Source organism: Anser anser (genome assembly GCF_964211835.1).
Source record: "Anser anser genome assembly, chromosome: 13".
NCBI classification, from domain to species: domain Eukaryota; kingdom Metazoa; phylum Chordata; class Aves; order Anseriformes; family Anatidae; genus Anser; species Anser anser.
In genome coordinates, this window is record NC_139734.1 from 15301203 (window position 1) to 15310856 (window position 9654).

At 47.0% G+C, this 9654-nt stretch overlaps 1 long non-coding RNA gene across 3 annotated transcripts; it reads right to left on the reverse strand.

The window, feature by feature from the left end:
• Positions 1–331: 331 nt before the first annotated feature.
• On the reverse strand, positions 332–8630 carry LOC310880973. 3 transcript variants are annotated; one of them, XR_014572022.1, is made up of 4 exons: positions 8447–8630; positions 7747–8038; positions 2822–2964; positions 332–1388 (listed from the first exon to the last, which is right to left on the reverse strand). It is a non-coding gene; the product is annotated as an uncharacterized lncRNA (long non-coding RNA). The 3 variants fall into 3 exon arrangements; XR_014572023.1 differs by having other exon boundaries at positions 332–2964; XR_014572024.1 differs by lacking the exons at positions 332–1388; positions 2822–2964 and adding an exon at positions 5691–7464 and having other exon boundaries at positions 8447–8629.
• Between the last annotated feature and the right edge of the window lie 1024 nt (positions 8631–9654).

Here is a 9654-nt window from a genome sequence, read left to right on the forward strand (position 1 = left end):
TTGTCCTCCAGGCTGGGGGGCTGCACAATCGAGCATTTGCCACGTGGTTTGTAAAATCTTAGCAAGAAGGCTTAAATAAGAGGAGCTAACAGATGACCTCTTCCTTGTCTTGGAAGTTTGTTAACTGCTAATTGATCTCATCGGGGAAATAACTGGACAGAGGAGAGAGGGTTAATGCTTTTGTTCCTGCTCAGCCGTGGGTGGCAGGGTCTGCTGATGTTGCGTATGCACCATGCTATACACAGACGCTGCATTACAGTACATTACAGTAGCATGAATTACCTGTGCGAGGAAATGGTGAAGACAGCAATTATTTTATTGCATAGGACTGATTCCATTCCTTCTCCTGCCTATCTTCCCCTGTTAGGGATAAGTGACATGTGACATTATGATGCTGTGCACTAAGGGGTGTACGACAGCACCTCTCGGCATCAAAATTCAACACAATTCCTACAAGGAAATGCATCCTCCAGCTTCACAGAACTTTTATGAACCTGACTAGGTCCCAGACTATATTTTTATATAGCAGTGGTAAATTCTTGTAGTTGTTTGTGTCTGAAAATACTTGGGAACAAATTGATACACTTCTGTATACTCTTCCAGACTACCTGATTGATGACTGTTCATATTCTTAGCAGACTGTTCTTGGACAGCTTCAGACTCGGGGTCTCAGTCCCTATCTAGCAAAAATCTCTTGGCTGAGGAGACTTGCCACTGACTGCTGGACCAGCTCCACGCGCTTACGTGAGCTGAGGAGTCCCAGGAGCTCCCTCAAACTCTGAATTTTCAAAAGCTGAGGATATGACCCTGGATAAATTAATCGGCCAAAGAGCTGGGACTGCCAATTGGAGGCTGTGACACTAAACAGAACACTGTAACAAACAGAAGAAAAATAATTTACTGAAAATATTACTTTCTTTCATGCAAAGAATCAAACTTTAAATGATCCCATCTGTCACTTTCATCTGCACCCTGTTCCATTGGCTGGATTTTGCTCATTAAGATAAATTTCAAGCCAGCAGATCATTTTTACCTTCAGGGCTTTGTTGAAATGTAGTGTTTGGGACTTCCTCCCCTCCTCCATTTTTGACAGACATGACAGAGGAATACGCGTATTTCTCTTATGCTGCTTCGCAGTTGCATGGAATGGCTTTGACCTTCCAAAAGCGAAAACACCACATTCAAATTCCTCCTCCTTTCCCCCATGGGATGAGGAGCTGGCCAAACCCCTCCAATAAAAGTTTCCCATTCGACCTTGCATCATAAAACCCTCTTTTCTTTATTACTCCCTCTCCTCAAAGCTTCCCCAGCAAGCCTCCAGCCCTTTAAAAACTTGCGCTGGAGAGCTTCTATGTTGTGCAAATGGTTCAAATGCCTTTGTTTCTTCCCTGAAAAGACATAAAAGAGATTTGTTGGATTCCTTACCTCATAACCAAACACAACTATATACCGTGCACTTTGCATGTTACAGCTCCCCATGCTTTCCGCCCGAATGACTTATTTTACTGTAAGTGTAATTAAGCAGTGGAATGGTTTCATGAGGGATGGAATAAATCATCCGCCACTTAAAGTCTTTAAATCAAGACTGGGTGCTTTCAGTGGGGTCCTGCTCCATGTCTGGAGCACACAGAGGCTCTTGCAGTGCATTTTCCTAACTGTATTTAATCACACGGTCATGGTCAGCCCGGGTATTGAGGAATTAGGGGATGGGCGGGATGGCCTTTGTCATGCAGGATGTAGGATTAGTTGGACTTAATGGTCTGTTTTGGCCTTTAAATCTATGAATAGAGAAAAGGAAAAAGAAAAACAAAATAAAGAACAAAAGTCTCTATTATAGCCAGCGTGTTTCTCCCTTCTGAAGGCAGAGCCAGAGGGACTGCGGGCAGCTGGGGTTACAAATAAGTGCTGGAGAAAACCAAGGCACCCCCGTGCCCGGGCATCTGCACTGAGCCCCCTGAAGCCCAGGCAGCCTCATGCAGCCATACCCAAACCTGCTGGGATCTGCTGAGGTCTTACAGAAAACATGAGGCCGTGCACAAAGCTCAACTGACTTTCACTTCGTTCCCCTCCCCCTTGATATCATTTATGTGTTTCAGAACTGTAAGTCTAATGCTTTTTCTATTCCTAAATTAAGCTAATTAAAATTTTAATCTGGTAGACATTATCTTATGGCATAATTAGAGGAGAGCTTATAGTGCAGTAGTTTGGTTGGTACCCATCCTTTTTACTTCAAATTGTGTTTCGTTAATTGAACGGAGCTTAGATAGGTGCTTGTAAGGTAATAAGCTAACTATCTGCTTTTAACAAATAACTTCATTTTCCCAAGCAACTGTACCTGCTCTGACCCCACGTGCTTTACACCAGAACAGTTTTCCCTTAGCAAAGCATAGGTGATTACACCCATTACAACCTGGGCATTTTGGGGACTGAGGGCACCCCTCCTATGCACCGCTGCAGACTGACTCTGTAGCAAACACTAATGATCCTCTTTGGTAAATGACAAACACAAACTCTGCCCACTGACTGGATGATAATATCTTCTTAACCATGGGTTATTGTATAATTAATTACTCCCAGAGCTTTTTTAAGTCCCAAAGAATCCTTCTATAGACTAGACTGGCATTACTCCGCCATACATTTTAAAGAGATTACTGTTAATTAATTAAACTCATCTGCATACCTAAAACTCAGCTAAACCCTCTACTGTGCCATCTGCTGTCATTTCAGACATGTAGGACTTTCAAACTCCCATAGAAATATAAACAGATTAATGATCTCTACTCAGATATAAAACAATTTCAAAAATAAAATGCCTTCGTACACTTGCAGCAGTGCCCTGCATGGAGAGGGTGTCGGGAGCTGCCCAGGGCACGGCGAGAGTCCTTCCCATGGGCTGTCATCCCGCTGGGAGAGAATTTTCCTCTGGGGCTATCGATCTGGTGCTTTCCAAAGACACTAAATTCCCTGAAAGTGTAAATAAAACATTAAACCACAATTTATCTACTCCCGGGACTAAGGCACCCAAAACGGTTAACATAAATCACTTGGAACATTTATGATCTACTGACAGATTTCCCTCCTAAAATTGGAGCCCAACACACGTAAATCTTCACAAACGCTCCTCCAGAGCGGAGCCATGCAGCAGCAGAGCCGACACGGAGGGCTGGGCCGACGTCCTTCCATAGCCCACAGTGTGCACGTGGGGCACAAGCGATGCTTGTTGAAAGCGGGGTACCACCCCTAGCCTTTTCACCCTGCGTGGTGTCACCACCCCTGGGCACAGCCACCAAACCTGCACAGGAACCTGCACAATGGCTGAGACCAACAGGGCCAGCAGATGAGCTAAGGGCTCTCGTGGCTACCAGAACACAAACAGCGAATAGCAATGCTAGTAAGGAGCCTGGCCTTCCAGTCGGCCAAGACACACTAGCTGGAGAACTTTTTGTCAGTAAACAATTTACTGGAAAAAAAAAAAAAGTAGCTTTTTGTCAAAAACAGTTCCACGCAGCAAGAATCCCTTGGATAAGATTTGCCATTTCCCCCCCCTGCAATGAAAACAAACTAATTCAAGCATAAAAATTCTTGGTTTTCTACAAAAACATACATGAAAACTTACAAGAGTATTTGAAAGCGCTATTTGTTCATTTCTCAGGTAGCAGCTGCTTCTGAAAACATGAATATTTTTAGCAGAAGGTTGCAATGAATGTTAAAAAAAAAAAAAGGGGAAAAAAAAACACAGAAAAAGAGCAGTTTCCACCCAGCTCCGCTTCAGGAGCTTGTTTGGGATGAACAGTACAACACCAGCTGGTTCACACCCTGCACATTTCCAGCAGGGTCTCCTGTGCAGCAGCCGCCTGTGCAGGGATGCCCGGCTGCATTTGAGATTGCAGGGACACGCTCACACCATGGAAGCAAGCTGTAAGGCACAGCATGCCCAGAGAAAGCTTGCGGCATTGTTGGAAGCGTCCTCCCATCTCACCAAGCTGAGCTTGCGTGCTCACCTGCTCATTCAGATCTTGTTTGGAAATAGGCACAATATTGCTCCACCGCTCCAAACAGACAGTGCTGAAGCAGGATCACTTTTCCAACCAATAACTCATTTCCAGAGTAGTCAGTAACTCTGCACAAGGTGAGTCCCAGCAGCCCTCCCTGTTTGATTTGCACACTGGTTTTGTTCAGGACGCGGTCCCTGCATTGCCACCTCTCCAACACTGGCATTTTCCAGGCTGGCAGCCAAAGGGATGCTTAGGCAGACATCCATGCAGACAGAAAGCTAAATCTGGTTTGCATTACACTTGCTCCAAGAGAGGCTGGATGGAGAGCAGTGGCTTGCATGTAGGCAAGGGGTCTGAGCCAATACATCACTCAGGCACTGAGAGTTTGTTTGCACTTTCTGGCAAATGCCATTTGTTTGCAATGAGTGTACCACCATGCTTGTGGAAGGGAACAGTCTCGGCTGACACCAATCCCACCACCTTCCTGCCAGCATTGCCTCTATAGGTGTGCCTCTCAGTAAGGTGCTGACGGATCTGTCTGTACGTTCTTGACAGTCGATACACAACATGCATCTGTTACAAAGCAAAAGGTTCACACCCCATTGTACCACCCTTCTTGAATACCCTTTCAGGGCCACTGAAGCATGGGATCACAGCACTGTTGGTGGGGAGGGACCTCCAGAGCCTCTAATCCACCCCTCCACACCCCAAGCAGGGCTACGGGCAGCACTAAATGAGCTTGGCCACAGCTTTGTCTTGCCAGGGTGTGAAAACCTCCCAAGACGCAGACGCCACAACCTCAGCAGATAACCAAGGATGCACCTCTATCAAAGGAAAAAAAGCCTTTCCTAACACCCAGACTGAGCCTCCTGAGCTGCCCCTTATAACGTCACTTACCATTACCAAGAAGAGTCCAGCTCCATTTTTTCTGCATCTTCCCTGTAGGTAGCTGTAGGCTGCTACTAACTCGCCCCTTCACCAGTCTAACCAAGCCCAGCCCATCAGCCAGATCCTTGCAGGCCAGGCATCTAAGCCCCTGAACAAGTCTCCAGTTAAACTGGGATCAGACAGATACGGCAGTGCAGGCCTAGATCTTGCTCTGTGCTTCACAACACAAAACCCACTCCCTTACAGGCGGTCAAGCAAGAACTATCCAAGGCCACCACCAGGGGTGGCACAGGGACCTCCCAGATCTTCTCTGACAGCAGCACTGAGGCATCCAAGCGAGGCAGGCATAAAACAGAGACCACTCAGTTATGATTTGCCCATTCACCGAGCTGTCTGAAAGCCGCGGCTTGGGTAGACATTAAAGCAGCTACAATGTCCGGGGCTCAGCAGATGCTCGCTGTGTGGTGGCATCCCACCATGTCCTAAAGCATTCGCAGCCTCCAGCCTGAGTAAAGTCCTCCCTACCCATTTAACTGCTCGGTTTACATGGCAAGACAGCTCTGCCAAATGTCTCTGCATCACACCAAACAAGCTTGCCTCAGATTTCAGTGTGATTTGTAATCAGTGCATCAGCCATCAGAAGTGGGTTATTAAAATATCTGTCATGATGAACAATGTAAAATAAATGCAGATAAATTGTATTACTCTGGGTCATTTAGCTTTAAGTGCAACAGTCTCTGTATTTTTTTTGCCACTTAAGCGATATGCAGCATGAAACAGCACAAATAAATACAGATGTAGAGAACATTAGATACACTTTGTAAGAGCAAATTATGCACGTTCACATTTCATTCTAGTTAGATCAAAATTAGATGGTTTTCCTCCATTATCTCAGTGGATACACTAAAAGCCAGTGATTTATGAAAGAAACCGGTGTGAATGCCATTATAATTGATTAACCTAAGAGACTGGTGACCTACTTATAGGTATACAAATATGATTATAATTGTGCAGTAAGTAATTGAATGTTCTGCAGGACTTCTTTATAATGTGACTGTAATGCATAAAAACAAGAGGGAGACAAAGGGCTTCAACCCTGTGCAGCGATCTGCGATCCCAGGAGAGGTGCTGAGAGCTTTCTGCTCCTGTCGAGGTGGATAGGTGTTGAGGCCTTGCAGAATCAACCCCCTCCCGAACAGCAGTGTTTCCCATCAATAGACTATCACTTGGACAAGAGTCTCCAGCACACTTCACAGCTGGGATAGCTTTTGACACGTTAGGCAGATCTCATCACCTGGGAGATGCTGTGCACAGACCCCTCCCAATTCACCGGTGCTGGAGCACTTTGTCAAGTATTTCCTTTGGGTCAAGAAAGGGGGAGAGACAGCTCCAGAAACCCTACTAAATGAAGCTGTGGGTCTGTATTTCTAAGCCATCCCTTTGCAATGAAAGTCAGCACTGCTGCAGGGGGTTTGGGAATCCGCCAAACTTCGGGCCCCTACCAGCTGTGACTGAGAGCCCGCCACAGCTGCCGCGTCTGCTAACGGGTACGAGCATCCATGCTGCCTGTTTTACAGTCACAGGCAGAACACAGAAAAGCACAAGAGCATCTCTCTGCCCCCCATGGTTTGCAATCCACAGACAAAACAAGGGGCAATGGATGGGGACAGTCCCCATATGCCGGCGGCTCATGGGTTGAAGCCCAAAGACCTCACCTAAACCACGCTTATGGTCTCCCAGTACCTCAGCAACGCACGTACCGCTAGACCATGTACCAGTATCACCCGCTGCACTGCTGCTGAGGCTCTCACAGCACTGCATATCACACATTTTCCTGCATCTTCTACTGGCAGTCACTTCCTCTGACTTAATTTCTCTGAACTCTTCTGCATGGAGACAGGCAGTGGAGCTAACCTCTGACAATGACACACACACTAGCTCACCGCAGAGCAAAATTCCTGATTCCTAATTTGAGTGACTAAATATACTGAAGCCCAGTGATGAATTATTTAAAATCTATACAAATTTTGATGCTACACACAGAATTAGACTTGAACACACCCCTGCAATCATGAGTCTCTCTGCCTAAAGCTCCACCATGGAAAAGCATCCATTTAAGCCCCCTGGGATAAATGATCTGTTACAGCTCCCTGGACTAGAAACCCTGGAGATGATGTGGAAGCCAGGACTTGGTAGGATGGGATTGAGTTAATTAGCACTGTGTCTGATGAGAGCCATAACAGCATAATGAAACAAATGAATATAAGCAGTCTAAAATGACTCCAGTGGATTGATGGGTGCTTGCTGCTGTCTGTGGTATGGGTCAGGACCACGACAGTGTATGCAGGGCAATGCATTGCTCACTCTGAAGGAGACAGGTGGGGAAGAGGGTGCTAGTAGGGTCACAGGGGGCCTGCAAGACCTTTGTGTGACAAGCTGGGGACAGACAGGTGAGAAGCATTGCTAGCAGCCCCTTGCCACCAGGGCACACCCTGCTCAGCATCAGCCCTGCTTGTGGAGAGCCAGAGCCAGCAAGCCCCAAGTCCCTGTGTAGGGCCAGGTCAGGTCCAGCATGCAGCTCCTGAAAAAACAACGGTCAGGGATTCACTGTAGCACCAGGAGCACCTGGCTCCCCACAGATAACCACTGCACTGGCTGAAGGTGCCCCATTGCTGCCGAGGAGCCCTGGTAGGGTTCACAGGACCCCCAGCTCCAATGCGTCCTGCCCCAGCCTCTTGTTGAGCTAACACTGGCTACGACCGTGCTCTGCCCTGCAGAAGAGCGGTACATTGACTCCACTGCAAAGCACAGATTTAAGACACGTCCCAAAGAAGAGCATGCACCCCACCTCCTGAGGAGTTACCTCTAAATGGTGCACACGAGCGACTGGATGAAGATGGCTGCGCTTGAATTCTGCACCCATCCTTTCAGATGTCGACAGCCGCCGAGGGGTGACTGACAGGTTCTGCTTTTTCTTGTGTGTTTTGCATTCCTCTCCATATTCAGGTGTCTGGAAGACGAATACATCGACCACAGCAATGCTGTATTTGGGAGAGGTGTTGGCTTCTCAAGAGTAAGTAGTTCAGGAGATTTTTGTCGTTGGCATAAAAATACTGACACTGTCTGTATGGATAGCTCTGCTATCGTGCCTCAGGCTGGTAAAGAAAGCATAAGGAAAGAGAGAAAGCCACAAGTCAAACCTGTACTTTACAGCAATCAGGCTCATCCTTTAAATTTTCAACCTTCTCAAAGCCTAACTTTGACCAAAATGAATTAGTAAAGGATAAATAGAGTTGCAGTATTTTGAAGCAGAGAGATGTCTCCTAGCTTGACCAACTATTTCAGCCACCAAACATAACATGCATTAAAGTGACAAAGGATTACAATGCAGAAGAGCATGCACTATTTTTAGTCCGTATACAGCCCTATATCTACGTCCACCACAGGGAACTGGAGCTGTGTGCAGCTGATGTATCTAGTCCTGAGCACAGCCTATCTACCAAAAACTAGAGAGAACTGCTGGGGACAGATAGTGACTATCAGCTGAGCTGCTAAAATGATACCTGCAATTTTGCTTAAACAAGAGAAGTAGCTATAAAAAAAAAACACCCTGGCTCTCTGTCCTCTCTGCTTCAGACCTCTGCTCCTTCCAATTGCAGCTCTGTCAATGTAAGTGTAGTGACCAGCCTGCTAATATGGACTGTGGGGCCAAATGAATCTCTACAGGGAGCACCTGTGCCCCTCTCGTTTCCTCCACAGACAACAGCTGCTCCTCCTTCCTAAGTGCTGCATTGAGCAACAGTCCTGCAGTGAAATAATCCCAGCTTCAAGTCTGTTGCAGAAATTAAAAATGACTTGCTTTTAGTTGGATGCAAGGCTTACTAATTACCCAGCAGTATTCGGGTGGCAAGTTTGCCACATGAATAATTGCATGGCCACAAAAGTGTTCCACTGGTAGGATTATTAGCAGGAAAACAGGAATTCAGTTGGAAAGCATTAATAAACCTTGAAGACAACAGCAATTATGGTGATTGATCCACTATCCAAGTGTACACAACTCCTGCAGGATAGAGGAGCAGAGGATGATGCACAGGAAGCGTGTTCTGAGAGCTGGAAAGGAAGGCAGGGTTGTTGTAGAGGTCAGGGATAAAAATTGGCACTGTCACATTCAAAGGGTTTTAAAAAACCCCACACACTTCTTTTCCAAAGAGGACTCAAAATTAGATCATTTTACTAGTCTGCAGCATTTGCCACTTAGGCTGTTTCTTGCTTTCCTATATTTAACATGGGCAATGGAAGCAGAAGAGGTCTGTGTGCATCACAGGGCAATTGCTGTGTCTGGTTTCCCAAGACCAGCGGAAGCTGCAATGCAGAGACTGCAGATGCCCCAAGGAATAGACTCAAATATGCCCAGTGCACTGCTGCTTCTGTCCCAGGAGAGTGATAACATCACCAAATTGCTTCAAGGGCTGAAGGAAGAAATGCCAAGAATTTCTGTCCCAGAGAGAGGAGTGAGAAGCAGCCCTGCAGACCCCAAGGTCAGTGCAGCAGGAGGGCAGGAGGTGCTCCAGGCACAGAGCAGCAGTTCCCCTGCGGCCTGTGGAGAGGCCCCTGGTGGAGCAGGCTGTCCCCCTGCAGCCCGTGGGTCCCACGTGGAGCAGATCTCCACGCTGCGGCCCATGGGTACCACAGCAGAACAGATCTCCACGCTGCAGCCCCTCCTTTGGGGAGCAGGAGTAAGGGAGCGCTTGTGGTGGAGTTTAGCCGCCTA